Source organism: Neolamprologus multifasciatus, chromosome 12, assembly GCF_963576455.1.
Source record: "Neolamprologus multifasciatus chromosome 12, fNeoMul1.2, whole genome shotgun sequence".
Lineage (NCBI taxonomy): Eukaryota > Metazoa > Chordata > Actinopteri > Cichliformes > Cichlidae > Neolamprologus > Neolamprologus multifasciatus.
The window spans coordinates 2,064,519-2,079,580 of NC_140450.1; the positions used below are offsets into that span (position 1 = coordinate 2,064,519).

The following is a 15,062-nucleotide window of genomic DNA, read 5'->3' on the forward strand; positions in this document are numbered from 1 at the left end:
CAGCCTGTTATGCGATATGATTCATGGAGTGTGTTGAAGAAGAGTGAGTGTGAAATTTCCTCCGCTTGGCGTTCTCGGCCTTCAGATCCGACAAGATGAATGAGCTTGATGAGCTCTTCGGTTTCCGTCTCAGCCTCCTCGCATTTGGCCTTCACGGTTTCTTTCCTCCCTCGCTGTGGAGCCACTTTACAGGAGCCACGAGAAATGCCGCCATCAAAGAATGACTTTGTTAGGATATTATAAGCTGATGTGAAAGTAAGAGAGGGGGAGAGAGAGGAAAGAAAGAAAACACTGGTAATGGATCACAAGTTACACTTTTAATGGAACGACGTGATTTGATCTGGGTGTCAGCTCTTTCTAACCGATCGGAGCGAGGAGGGCCGCGAGGTTTCCTCGGGCTGTTTGTGCTCCAGATGATGTAAAAAGTGAGGAGGAGGAGGACAGTTTAGCCCCAAACAATTAGTCTCTGCAGACCAGCGAGCCTGCACGGTGCCAAAGGCCTGCCAGAATGAGAAAGTCAGATGTTCCTCAAAGCAAATGTCAAGTCAGATTGACTCATTTGTGGATCGCGTTCAAATGTGAACGTATCTGTCTGGGAAGAGCTCCGACTCCATAAAAGCCGTCCCTCGTGTCTCCCCAGTATCTGATTGTATCTAACAGGAAATGAATACTTGATTCACCAGCTTAAAGAGGCAGAACTAATCAATCCCAGAGAGCCAACAAAAGGATTTTATGCAAAATTACTGATGAAAACGAGCTTCTTAAAGATACAGGGACCCTGCGCCGCTCCAAAATCGGAATCAGACAGACTAATGTGGGAATTATACATTCATAAGCCATAACTTACAGTTCAGCATAAAAATAAAAATTAATCAAAATTAAGAATCAACAATAATGCACGATATTCCATCATTCTTATACAGAACACAACATGGGATGTTTTTCATGACCTCACTCTAAAGTCAATGTTTTTAAGGTTTGGACTCCTGTTATGTTGGTTTCCAGGAACACCAATTATGTTCCTGGGTCAATTTGACCCAGGACTTGTTTCCTCATCCAAAAGTGTCAGACACACTGGCATTGATTATTTTACAATTTTCTTTTATGATTTTGATTTTTTTTGTTTTCTGTAGTGATGCAGATGACATGTGACATCTCTTCTGTTCTGGGTCAATCTGACCCGCAACATAGAAACATCTATGATTTATGGCTTTTAATATTTACTGTTGAGTTTCCTTCAGTTTATTGTTCACTGAATATTTTTTTTGGCACAAGCTTCTTTAATTTAATTAATCTACTCAGTCCAGTTCTTAAGTGATGACGTATGAACGCTGCCTTCAGGTCCAAACTGAGTTTATTAAGGCTGTTGTGTTTTTAACATGTTTTAATGTTTTGTATCTTGTTCTCTTTAATCTGAACAAGCTCTGAAAAAAGTCAGTGATCACTGTCTGCCTTTTTTGGTTTTAATCCGTTTACAGCATCCTGCCATGCGACTGTATTTGTCTCTAACCATCAGGAACCTTCACGTTAACTTTTATCGAGTGGAAAAAAGTTAGCGTTCATCCTCCAGCTTCACTGTTTATGCTATGCTAACATAGCTGTGTCGCTAGCGATTACGTAGCACAACATTATATACCAGCTAGCCCAACTTCAGTAACCCTACAAACATCATTGCTGTTTAGTTTTCAGTCTTCATTCATGTTGGAAGTGATAACAGAGCTGTACATTTGAATTAGTTTCAAAAATCTCTCAGTCAGAACATGCTATATCATGTTTAGGTGGAAGCTAGCGAGCTAACTTCCTGCTAACTTCTAACTCCGTTAACCTTCATGAATTCTGTTTTCATGGACGCCTGGATGTTAAACGTACCTGGTAAAGCAGCCACACTGATCAGTTTATTAAAGATGAAAGAATTTAGACAGTTTGTAGCTCTCAGTGATGCCGCAGTGTTCGTTTGACTTTGGGACCTGAAGCGGAGTTTGGACTCAGAAATAGCTAATGACGTTAATGACGGCTAAAGACCGGATAGTAACTTCTTTAAAAAGAGATAAACACAAAAAAGTGGAAGTTAAGATTTCTGACCAATTAAAATCAGTACGCCTATAAACATGTAGATTTACTTCAATTCAATTTGGAATTCAACTTTTATTTATATACAAATCACAACGACGCTTCCCCACTTGTGCACCATCACAGCGGCTGAGCGGACTTCGTGTAAATTCTTGCCAGCACATTTTTATCCTGCAAAGATTTGATACACGGAAGAAAATTTGTTGTGTAAAACACCTGACTTTGATACTTTGCAGTTCATATTCATTTTTCACAGTCAGGATGGATCCTGACCAAACTCGAGCAAAAAAACCTTTCCTCTGAATGGGAAATGTATTTATTTTTTGCTGAACCTTAACTGTAACGCTTCACTTTTTCCTGTCTAAAAGCACAGTGGCTAATTTCTTTATGTGACAAGAAGTAAAAAATTGTTTTCCACATTTCTCTGGTTCCTTTGATTTCCTTCAGCAGACCAAATGCATGCTTGTTAGGCTAATTAGTGGTTCTAAATTGGCTGTGCTTGAGGATCTGAGCATGGAGGACTGTGTGATTTAGCCCCGTGATGGACTGAAGCCTGACGAGGGCGTCTGATGCCTCTTTATGTAGGCTGGGATAGGCTTCAGACTCTCTGCAACTCTTGTAGATGAGACAGTAAGAAAAAGAATGGACAGATGGATGGAACGTAATTTTCACAAACGCATCGTAAATTATTATTTTTTCAACTTAAAGCTCATTCTTCAAAAATGGTGAGGCCGTACTGTAGCGAAACCATCCCGGAGAAGGGTATCATAACCTCCTGAAGCGAAGAACAAAACATCAGGCGGCTCAAGAAGAGTCCCAGCAAGTGCAGCCGCCACATACCACATTTTAACAAGTATCTTACCACACTCACGCTGTAACCAAGTCAAACCATATGGACTGAGGAGAAGGGCGGGTGCACGGCCCAGCAGAGGTGTCCCATCTCAGGATCAAGTCATAAGTCATGTTGAAATACCTCAGAAGACAACAACATGTGGACAATTACCATCCTGGAGGTGGAAAACAGAAAACAGACAGAGCTAACAGAGAGATACGAGCTTTTTGTTTTCATGGAATAAGTGAAACAGCAGTTGTTTTAATGACTGAACTTCCTCTTTTTCCTTGTTTTATTTCCTGTTTTGTTCCTTTAGCTTGTTAAATTTCAGCCTACATGGCACGCTCACATTTATTTTGAACAAACTTGTTGCAGCTTGTCATTAAACACTGAAGTTTACACTGAGTGATGATGACTTCAGTGATGTCAGTACGCTGAGCAGAAGGAGCTGCACTGCGTGTGGAGGGGTTGGAGCACCCACACCTAAAAGATGTTTACACCAACGGGCCGAGGAAGGAGGCCAGCAACATCATTTAGTCACCCTCTGTTTGAACTTTAGCCATCAGGCAAACAGCACAGATCTGTAGCAGCGTTTTGCCTCCATCACCTCACCACAACCACCCATACACTCATCACATCATCATCATCATCACTCTATGTAATCATTCCTTCGGAAGTAAAAATATTTTTATAATCTCTCTGTTTATTATTGTTATTATTAATTGTTCTGTTTTGATGGGCGTAGCAGACATGCTAGTCTAAATTTAGTTGTTCTTGTATAATAAAGTTTATTGTTTTATATTCTATTAATAAAGTTATTCTAAGTTAATCTTCTCATTTGTGATTGCACACATGACAGGCTGACAGCAGCTCATGAATTATTGGATTATTTCTTTTTATGGAGGTTTATAAACTTTATCAATAACAAACTATAACTAAAATAAAAGTTGGATATAGAAAATCACTTGTTGGTTCTGCTGATCTTTGCATGTTAACGTTAGCATTAATGCTACTTTGCTGACTTTTTGAAACCCAGAGTGATCGTGTTTGGAAGTGAGGGACTAAGCTAATAGCTAGGCTAGCGTGCTAGCATGCTAGGTGTGTGCAGACATGCGTGCCTGCTAATTAGTGTAACAGTAAAAGTAACAGATAAAGAAGATGCTGAAATGGGTTGGAAGTTCTGTCAGAAAAGCCGTGGTATTTGTCAGATACAGACGAGAGGTTCAGGGACTCTGACAGAGGTGGGCTTCAGCTAGGGCTGCTCGATTATGGCAAAAATGATAATCACCATTATTTGATGATATTTATTTAACAATAACAATGTGTTGAATAATGACTTTAAAAAATAATATAAAATAGTGTGCAAATACTGATAACAGTGCAAATGTTTGCAATATAAGAAATAAATGAAAAATGTAAACATCTATGTTTAGTGAACTTTGCAGTGTTGCTCTGTGGTGCAGCTACGACACTGTAGCAAAGTTTACACACTGTGTCTACTTGATCCACGTCTGACTCATGAACCCATAATGTTTCCACACCACTCAAGTTTTTTTACCTCTCTTTTCAACCAACGGCGTCACTCTCCTCTCCAAATAACTTCTGCTTAGCTTTCCGAGCTTCCCTCTGGTCCTCTTAATTGACCCTGTGCACGAGAAAATGCTAACTTCCTGGTTTGAGACCGGATGTGGGGTTGTACATTTCCGGTAGCTTTACTTTGCGGTCAATCGCTACTGCGAAGATATTCTCCAAAATCATGTCCAAAACTCGAAAACGGAAAGATGGCGTTAAGTTACAAAGAGCAGAAGGTGGGAACACTCACCACTGTTGTGTCATAAAAAAATCTAATGATCAATTTTGACGTTTAAAGCGTTTAGATCGATCAGTTGTTTACATCACTCAACACAAGCAGAACTGCAGCAGAAGACACATCGTCCACATTCAGAAGCACATCTCTGTATAGTGACTGGTCTCATGATTTAAACAGGCAAATGTTCAGCATTCAAACTACAGGTGAACAATAGTCAAACCAGATGTTTCCCCGTTATGTTGATATCAGCTCGTCAAGTACACACCTACACAGCATGTTAACAAACCGTGAAAAAAGCCACACAAAAATGAATGATTGCTGGTAACGGTTTCTATACATTAGTATTTACGAAGGGTATGTTGTGACTTACCTTCAAAATTACAGCGGTCCCTCGCTATAACGCAGTTCACCTTTCACCTCGCTGTTTCGCAGATTGTTTAGTGCAAGTTTGCATGCTTTTTATTTACGTCCCATTGTGTCCTGATCGCTGCAGACAATCTCCTCCGTGACGTCTCTCCTGTACAGAATCGCTGCATCGATGCTAGCAGTGTGACTCTGAAGTGCAGTGCTGTATGTCCACGATGTCCACCAAACGTTTTGCACCGTCAAAAAATAAAATTGGCTACTTGATTTCACCTCGCTGGTTATTTTTAGAACATAACACCCGCGATAAACGAGGGACAGCTGAGAAATATAACATTTGAATCCATTTTTTCTTTTGCCCTGAGGCGCGGGGAAAAAATATCAACAAGTCGATGAACATCATTTACAGATATATTGGGTAAATGCCCGAGACATCTATAGAAATGTAAATCGCCGCTTGATTCATTCATTTGCTTAACTTGTTTTGGACCGTAACCAAGGCGCGAATAGGACACCGGAAACAAAGCTCCCCATAGGAGTTTCCGCACCGGAAGTAGCATATGCTAACGTGCACGTCAATTGTTGTGACACGTGTTCGAAATGCAGAGAGGTGCGCTCGATTTGTTACGCGGAGCAGCGCGAGAGTAAAGCACGAGGGAGGGGCTAATAATCGGCTCAGTCATTTTTAATGAAGCCCAGATCGTAATCGAGATTAAAATTCGATTAATTGAGCAGCCCTAGCTTCAGCTCCCAGCACACACCACGCCCCTAAAAAGGGAAGAGGGATCGAGGTAGAGGGAATTCATCTATCTTTTGCACCAGACTGTGAATGTGCTTTTTAATCTTATGAAGTATTTTAACATGTGAGTGTATGGGGACTGACTCACTGTTGGTGCCAGCCTCAAGTGGACACTAGAGGAACTGCAGTTTTTGGTACTTCCAAACCGCAAAAGTAGTAAAGCTCTGTGATTTTCCCTTGGCTGTTTATTTTGGCTTTCACTCGACATTTGGTTGGTGTGGTTTGGCTTACACCCCCATCATCTTAGTGGTGGGTGAGGCCACCTGCCACGTGGCGGCCTTTTGCTGCGTATCTTCCCGTTCTCTTTGTCCTCAGTTTCAGGTCCATCTTCATTGCTAAACTATCCAATAGAGGCAAAGAAATACTAATAAAAATACTTATGACATTGCGCCCAATAATGAAAAAGTGCAAATGAGGAGAACACGACACAAAATGCACGGCTTTATCTCTAAAATGCTAAGCTTAACATTAAATAACACCCTACTCTAAAGTCAAACAAACGTTCTCACGTTGCTAATGGAGATAAACAATTAGTCGTCTGCTATGACAGGTCAGTGCTGTGAGCAGGCCGGTGAAAAATCGGGCCACTGCTGACAGCTCCAGTTAAAAGTATCTGTGGCACAAAGTAAAACATGACCTTTGTTTAAAATTGCCCAAACATTCCTCCTCCAGAGACATGCAAAACCTTTTAGTTCTACACAGCATGTGCACATAATGATCAGCCACCTGGCCCCGCTAACTTTTTTTCCTATGTGGGAATTTCAGACTAATTCAGCCAGGAATGTCAGATGGCTTCTCAAGATGATGCACCTGATACTAAAAAGAGCTCCAGTACAAGATGGATAGCTCCCCGGAGAGAGCTGCTCTTCTTTCCACCCTAGAAGCTTCGGCCTTTATTTTTTCACCAGCAGAGGTGCTTTGACGGCCTCCCTTTATGTTGTTTAATTTTGGAGATACTTCTCTTAGGAGGAGAGCTGGCTCGGATAAATCTCACATTATCTGCAAACTTGCTAAAGCTACAAAGTAGACATAGTAAAAAAAGCCCTCTCGCTTTTTGTAGCCCTGAAGATGACGGGCTGAGGCTTCGGCAAGGCTGCGCTCAGTGGGGGACCAGGAATATAGCCGAGGTCTGGAGGGGCGGGGGGACTTTGTAGCAGCAACTTCAGAGAAGGTGGGACACCTCAGGATCAGGTCGATTACAGCTTGCGTGCCCATGTCCAGGTTTATGACGGCGTTCTGCTGGAACAGATCTTTGTTGGACGGAGGGGCGAGGCAGGTGTTTCCCCCCCGCTCTCCTCCTCCTCCTCCCTCATCACCAGGTCATATAACTCAATGACACACACACACACACACACACACACACACACACGAGGATGAGCCGCCAGCTTTCTTCTCTTTTAAACTAGAGCCTCACTTTCCTTCTGTTTAACCTTTGACCCCAGTGAAACAGTTCACAGCTTAGAGACACTTCTTAACACCAACATGTCCCCCCCACTGTGGGAAGTCCTGACACACAGGAACACTTATTATTATCATTTTCTTCCTCTGATTAGTTTTGGTGCCTGAAACAACTGCGGACGAATAAAAATGAAGTTTTGTTTTTTGTTGTTTTTTTTTAAAAATAATAAATCCTGGACATAAAAATTGAATAAGATCAAAAATTAAATTTTAATGGTTTAAATTTTTTTTTTTTTTTTAATGTAAGTACAGTCAAAAGATTTATGCCCTAAACGCTGACTTTAAGTAATTTGATTACATATAAATTTTCCATTTCCATTTAAAACATTAAATCTGGTGAAAAAAAGGTTATTAGACTGGTTCATCAAACATACATCTTTTATTATTTTAAATGTCCTGGTTACATTTTACTCTAATGTATGACTTTTCAAGTATAGTAGTTTTTCATTAAGACTAGTTAAAACAATTGAAGTGAATGAAGCGCTTTAACTGCACTTCCACATTTCAAGTTGTCAGCTGTGCTCGTCGTCTTGTATGATGACAGGATATTAAAATCGAAGCTTGTGTGAATTTTCTACTTTTAAAATAAAATGAAATCTGTGAATTCATCTTAAAATCGCACCGAGGAGATTATGTGATTTTAATTTGCAGCAGCACTCAAAGTAAAAGTGAACATTGTGCATCATAAATGTTAAACTCAGACAATAAAGTTTTCTTATTGTTTTCAGGGGAATATTGGAAATGATTCCAGATCCAGAGATTCAGGTTTTGCATGTTTTGGAGGGAATTTTCAGCCTCGAACTGTAAGCTGAACGCCAAAGACGACCTGCTACATGAAGCATTAGCATGGTGATATCCCACTATCATGCTTACGTTTTTATGCTTGTATAAAGTAATTTTGTTTATTTTTCATCTGTTTGATATCTTTTGTTGGACTTTTCAATTCAATTCATTAATGAACTAAATGTGAAATGTGTTTCAATTCAATTCAATTCAAGTTTATTTATATAGCGCCAAATCACAACAAAAGTCGCCTCAAGGCGCTTTATATTGTTTATATAAATATTGTTTATATTGTACAGTAGATACAGAGAAAAACCCAACAGTCATATGACCCCCTATGAGCAGCACTTTGGCGACAGTGGGAAGGAAAAACTCCCTTTTAACAGGAAGAAACCTCCAGCAGAACCAGGCTCAGGGAGGGGCGGGGCCATCTGCTGTGATTGGTTGGGGTGAGAGAAGGAAGACAGGATAAAGACATGCTGTGGAAGAGAGACAGAGGTTAATAACAGATATGATTCAGTGCAGGTTTTCACACAAAGTACATGAAAGCTGTTCTCTGTACCAGCTGTAGCTACATTACCTGTCCACAGTTTTAGCATGTTAGCATACATGATGGAGAGGCTGTGACTAAAATGTTTTTGGGATTGTTTCATTTCTATTACACAGAATTTGAGTTTTCACCTGAGATGTTAAGCCCAGGTTGAGCATTTGTCCACACATAGGACTCAGTTCTGCTTCTATGCGCCATCTTTGTTTACTCTGTCCCACCCAGGCTTCAAGACTTCTGATTGGCCAACATTTCTACATGGTTAGGAATATATCGCCACCTGCTGCTTTGGCATGTTCCTAGCAGCGTTTTTCTTCATTTTTCTTCAAAAAATAAAAATACCCGTGTACGTGTGGACGTAGCCTTACAGTGCTTAAAAAATCTTTAATTTAACAATAATATTTTTGAAAATATGAATCTCTTTTCAAACTACTAAAGATGTATATAATCTGGAGTTTGCATTATAGTCAGAAGGTAATGGGTAACAAAGTATCAAAGCAGGTGTAAAAGCTGAACAGTGACATTGAGCAGCAGTCGACAACAGGACTGGCCCTCGAGTCCCTGGAGGCCTTTGACTTGACAACTGCCTTTATTCAGTGTTTTAATGGCCTGTTGCACCACTGTGCTCTGCTTGCAGAGAATAAAAAAAGCAAATTGTGTTTGTGTGTCACTGACTGTCCTTCCCTTCTGAACAAGTCTGAGGATCAGAGGTCTTTTCTCTAACTCCACTGGGGGGGCCATATGGTGAGCAAAGAGTGAGCAAACCTGCACATGGCACAGTCTCCCACCGCTGCAGGAGAGCAAAAGCAACCCAACACATCAATAAAGCGTGCGTCTTTCACATGCAGAAATACCAAGCTATCCGTCACACAGCAGGGGGCGGGGCCAGGTCACTGGACTCCTCTACACTTGATCTCATGTCGTCCTCCGCAGACATGTGTGCTGCCCTTCTCTCATTCTCACATCTGAATCCAGGCGCTGTTAGTGCAGACTGTACATCATGTTTCATACTTTGTTTTTCTTTTTTTTAAGCCGGCTCTGAAAACCAACCCTCACTTTATCGCAGGAAAAAAGCCACATTTGTAATATTTGGAAATGGAAGTGCATCAGGATGGGGCTGCTGTTAGTAAGGACACAAAGCTTCATGTATTTCACGTGTGCACGTGTGGAAACCAGTTGTTGTCTGAACCACAGGGAGAACTCGCAGGTCTGAACCCAGGCAGCCGATATACGAACCGATACAGAATGAAACAGATTGTATTAAAATGCTTTTCAATCACCTAAATGTAAACAGTAAAATGAATATTCGCCCTCATATCTTTCGTATTCTGCAAACACTTGACGGTGTCCTGATAACGCACTTTAAAATCTCCTGTGAGAGCGTCAGTGAACTTTTCCCGTGCCCCTTTTCCTTCCTTTCATTGCTCCAGGGATTGTTTAAAGATGACATCTTTATTTTGGGTTTCATGCTTGAAATGTTAAATCCACAGATAATCTTGTTCTTTGTGAACCCGCAAAACAAACTGAAGGAGCCTGAACTTAACTCAGCTTTGTGCTACTGTACTCTGCACTACGGGCATGCAGGTATTTGGATAATAACGATTGCCGTAAACCACCACCAAGGCAGATATGATTGAGGTGACCAAGCTGATAACGGCCCTGAACAAAAGGCCTGTTTCTGATAAAGGAGATGGCGGAGATAGATCTTTTTTCGGGACACACGATGCTTGATTTACACGCTTACATGAGTAAAATTGTGTTCATCTTTTGATGGACGACCGCGATCTTTATCTGACTTCCAAACTATCCAAACGCCATCATAATATCAGTTTTTTAGCACGAATGATAAACTGGTTCGTTGCGTTGCAGATGGGAAATTCTCCCGGTCAGGGTCTTTACTTTGATCACCGCCTCAGCGAGCTGGCTCCTCGGGTCTCAGATGCACCAACACCTGCGTCCATGTTGTTTAGCCATGCTCCATTGGCGGTCTGTCAACACCAGTGCTGATAGACCGCCAAGAACTAATTCAAAATAAATGACAAACCTATGGGGGAAAAATCACGTATAGAAGAGAGACAGTCTATGTTGTTAAAAAGGAAGCTGTGTGTTCAACCGGACACGTATGAAGGTTCATACAGATCTCTCTTAGGGATGAAAAGCATCTGCAAACATCTGCATGCAAGAACAAACTGTGTTCTTTGGACGAGGTTTCCTTAACTTGAAATGATGGTTTCTGCTCCTCAGTTGACATTTGAGTGATTACCTAATACAGAAAATATTATTTTACTTTTTAAATACTTTTTTCTCCAATTTTTATGCTTTTGTTTTTCTCAAATGAGCCTTAATCACAGCAGCATTATGGATCAAGTGCTGTCCTCATATCCAGATCATCAGCTTGTTCTGATTAAGGCTTGTTTTGTTGATACGTTTTTTACAACAATAAAACTGGTTTTTATTTGAGGTTCTATTGAATCTATTGTGGGCAGAGATGGGCAGTAACGCGTAATCTGATTACTTTTTTAAAGTAACGAGTAAAGTAAGGGATTACTATCGCAAAAACAGTAATTAGATTACCGTTACTTTCCCGTAGGAACGCTGCGTTACTGCGTTACTAAAACTGTGATTTTTTTGCGAGAATGTCTCATGACAGTGACGTAAGCGAGTGCGACGTTCGCGACAACAGCTGTGTGCAGATCAACAATGGATCATATATCGAGTGCAGAGAGAGTATGAGCGTGCAGCGTTTAAAGCGTGGAAGTACTGACCTTACTTTGAGTTTGATTCCATAAAAAGTGACAAAAACATTAGTGTCCGTTGTGCGTGGGAAGAAAACTTCTTTTTACAGCGAAAAAACCCCTAAACTTCCAAACAAGCACCGAGTAGCTACGACGTAATGGGAAACTCACAGAGAAACTCGCGGATTCTTCCACTGACCGCTGCACACCTGCACCAGGGTAACCCTCCGCCTACCCCACTCCTGCTTTACAGGTGAAAATAGAGCAACAGGACCGCTAGTCTTTGACTTTATTTATTTTCTGCTGTGTTTTACTTGCATCTATTTGAAAGACTGAGTGTAAACACACAAAATATTTTATGTGCTGGAATGTGCAGAAAATAGGTTTAAATGTTAAACTAATTTCTTCCAGTCAGAGAATGTTGCAGATAATTAAATTTTTGCTTGATGCATAAAGTTAAAAGATTAAAACTAATAAAACAAGTTTTAAAAAGAGACTTTTCCATTTGATTACATTTTGTATGATGATTATGCAGAAAAAGTAGAATTGGGCTGAAAGATCTATCACTTTATCACCTATTCAGGTTGTAAACCGTGTTTTTAAAAAGTAACTAAGTAACTAAGTAATTATTTTGAAAATAAGTAATCAGTAAAGTAATGGGATTACTTTTTTGGAGAAGTAATCAGTAATTAGTTACTGATTATGGGGTGAGGAGTACCCGGAGTAGATCTGCTGCTCCTCCACATCAAAAGGAGCGACTTGGGGTGGTTGGGGCATTTGGTTAGGATGACTCCTGGACACCTCGTAGGGGCTTTGGGCATGTTCTACCAAGGGGAGGTCTTGGGGTCCCAGGACTTTGTTACAGTTGCAGTTGTGTGTTGTCTCTTTATGACAGCCTAAGTTAATGTTTAGTGATGTCACAAGTATGCACCACTGCCCTCTGCAGAGTGTGGGAGAAACATGCTGCACATGGAGGCACGGACTGAGATGGAGCTCATATCTTTACCTCCCCAACTCAAAGTATCATTACGGGCTGAACACTGCTCCCTTCATGTACGATAAGACAGCAGTCGTTCAACCAGGCCTTGTGAGGTTGGTGAGGAGTGTGTTCATTAACGGACAAGCCCAGTAACTGTGTGGTCATGAGTTTTTAAATGTCCCGCTGAGTGTTTCTGCCGCCTCCTCTCAACCACCGAACACAACCCACGTTACAGCTAGGTGGAGAGACGTCTCCAGGCTGGCTTGGGAATCACTTGGTGTCCCGCTGGATGAGCTGGAAGAGACTAGTGGTTCATGTTCATGGATAAGACACTTCACTAAAAGGTCTTCATAAACATGTTAGTTATTTTTCCGGCTGACCTCTTTGCGTTGTCCTTTTCAGACAGAAATGTGGGGAGGAGGGTATTTAAATCAGCCGTACACCTGTGATTAACTGACTCAACTCTCCGGTAGTTACTGCTACACACAGATGAAACCAGTAAAAGCAAGTTGGGTCTTCTCAAAAGGTGTCATTTTGAGTCCCGACAACAACAAAAAAACGTTAGTTTAAAAAAAAGAAATGCAAGAAGATCAATTTTTAAAAAGACGATCACCCCGTTCATTAGATGCTGAAAGAATTAGCTCGCTGTTTTAGCGCTGTTGTTGCTTTTATTACAAAGACAGAGAGAAGAGCAACACTTTAAAACACACAAAAATAAATGCACGACTCGAGCCATTTGTGTGAATCATCAGAAGGGTGATTTAAACGTTCCAGATCAATAACTCGGAAACACAGCGACAGCATAAATGATCCCTCGCTGGCGTCTCTGTGGGGCCAGCTGTGGAACGAGTGGCCTCCTTTGGAACCAGCTCCCAGTTTTTAGGAGACTGACGTCAGCTCTACCTGTAAGATCACAGGTCAAACTTGACTTTTTGATAAAGCTGGTAAAAGTGTTTGTGGATCAGATGACCCATCGTTAATTATGCTGCTGCAGACTCAGGCTGCTGGGGGAACTTCCCACGATGCACTGAGCTCTTCTGCGTGTCTTTGACTTCTATATTATTTCTGCCACAGCTGATTTGTTCTTGTCACCTCTTTTTTCTCCTCTTTTTGCTCATCTTCTGTTCATCTGGAGGGAATCACGTCACTCATCCAAGAAATGTTTCCTCCACTGAACACGCTGTGCAACTTTGCAGGACTCGAAAATATGTTTTTGAAATTTTTTTTTACATTTACACAAATTTTTGTGTTTTTTATGTCCGTGCACACACACCAGACTAGTATTTTCCTTTTTTTAAAACTTTGATTATTAATGTAAATCTGGTGCTTTCGTCACAACAACACAAAAATGACACAAAGATCCAACACAGTGAGGACTGGCTGCTCAGAGCGTCAGGAAAGCGCTGCAGCTGCTGGAGCATTTTAATACCGGGGAGTTTATGATCTCGCCCATTCACAAAGTGCCTCCTTCCCCAGGGGGTCATTACTGAGCTCCCGACTTCATAATGGTGCTTAACATTACCAATAAAGGGGGGATCCAGTGTCAACAAACAGAAGTGGTGATGTTTAATCGTTTGTGAGCAGAGGAGGCAGCTGACAGATCTGAATCACGGGGGGTTAATCCAGGATACGCAACAGGAGTTTTGGCAGATATGCACTCTTATGTGGGGAAAAGCAGCAAACAGAAAACAGCCACAGTTTATTGGGCGTTTAACCCTTAGAAACCTGCAGCTGAGCTGAGCTGCTATCTGCTCCTGTCTCCCTGCTAATCAAAGCAGGCGAAGCATCTCTGCGAGCTCCTTCCACAGGTTCAGCGTTTCAACTTGTATCACTTTGGCTTGATTTGCATCGCTTCTAAAATAACACCTGATCGTATTTGCCTTCTGGGCTCGTGAGCGTGACTTGTTGATGTTCCCTCGGGCTGTTGTTATTTGTCACGTCAAAAAGGCAGTTGGGCTCTCCAACTGCCGAGATGTAATCTCTGTCCTCCCTGCAGGGACGACGTCTGCCTGAATCAAAGGCAGACGACGATCGTATATTTGGCATCGCTAAATAAGCAGAGAAACATTTTAGGGCTTCATCATCAGTGTGCCAAGTCTCTGCATTCAACCATGAGATATGCTGAAGTATTTTTGAATACTTCGAGTGTCTGCAGTCAGATACTTCAGTTTTTAGCAAGCTTTTCTTCTGAGCATTGTTGCCTCAATATTTCATCTACTTTTTAATTCTTCTTTTTAAAAAAAATGATATATAAACGTGTTTATGCATGAAATAAATCGACAGAGTGCAGGTCATATTTATACAACAGCTTTTTATAAAGGGAATTCCTATTTGACATCAAACAAGTGTCAGCGGTGGCTGCTGTGGTCCACAGCCTGCAGCCTTGCTGTGTATCCTGTAAATATGTGCAAGGGGCTCTCTGCTGCTGTTTCTCACTAACATATTGCACAATCTCTGTGCAATCACTACAACAACATGGATTTTAGCTGCAGGTACTGCAAACAACCTTCTTCTGATCAAAGACACGTGAACGCTCTGCAGTGAAAAGGAAACGTAAATTAATTTATGGATGCTATTAGCTCAGAGTTCTGAGTTAAGCCAGAACTGAAAAACATGGACCCTTTTCTAGCTGTTTTTGGGCTTCCAGTCAACACTGGTCTAACCGACCCTACACACTTCAAAATAT

At 41.2% G+C, this 15,062-nt stretch overlaps 1 long non-coding RNA gene across 1 annotated transcript; it reads right to left on the reverse strand.

Annotated features, from left to right (window-relative positions):
• Positions 1 to 2,931: 2,931 nt before the first annotated feature.
• On the reverse strand, positions 2,932 to 7,500 carry LOC146506150 (uncharacterized). The gene is made up of 2 exons (XR_014877369.1): positions 5,650 to 7,500; positions 2,932 to 4,536 (listed from the first exon to the last, which is right to left on the reverse strand). It is a non-coding gene; the product is annotated as an uncharacterized LOC146506150 (long non-coding RNA).
• Positions 7,501 to 15,062: the final 7,562 nt, after the last annotated feature.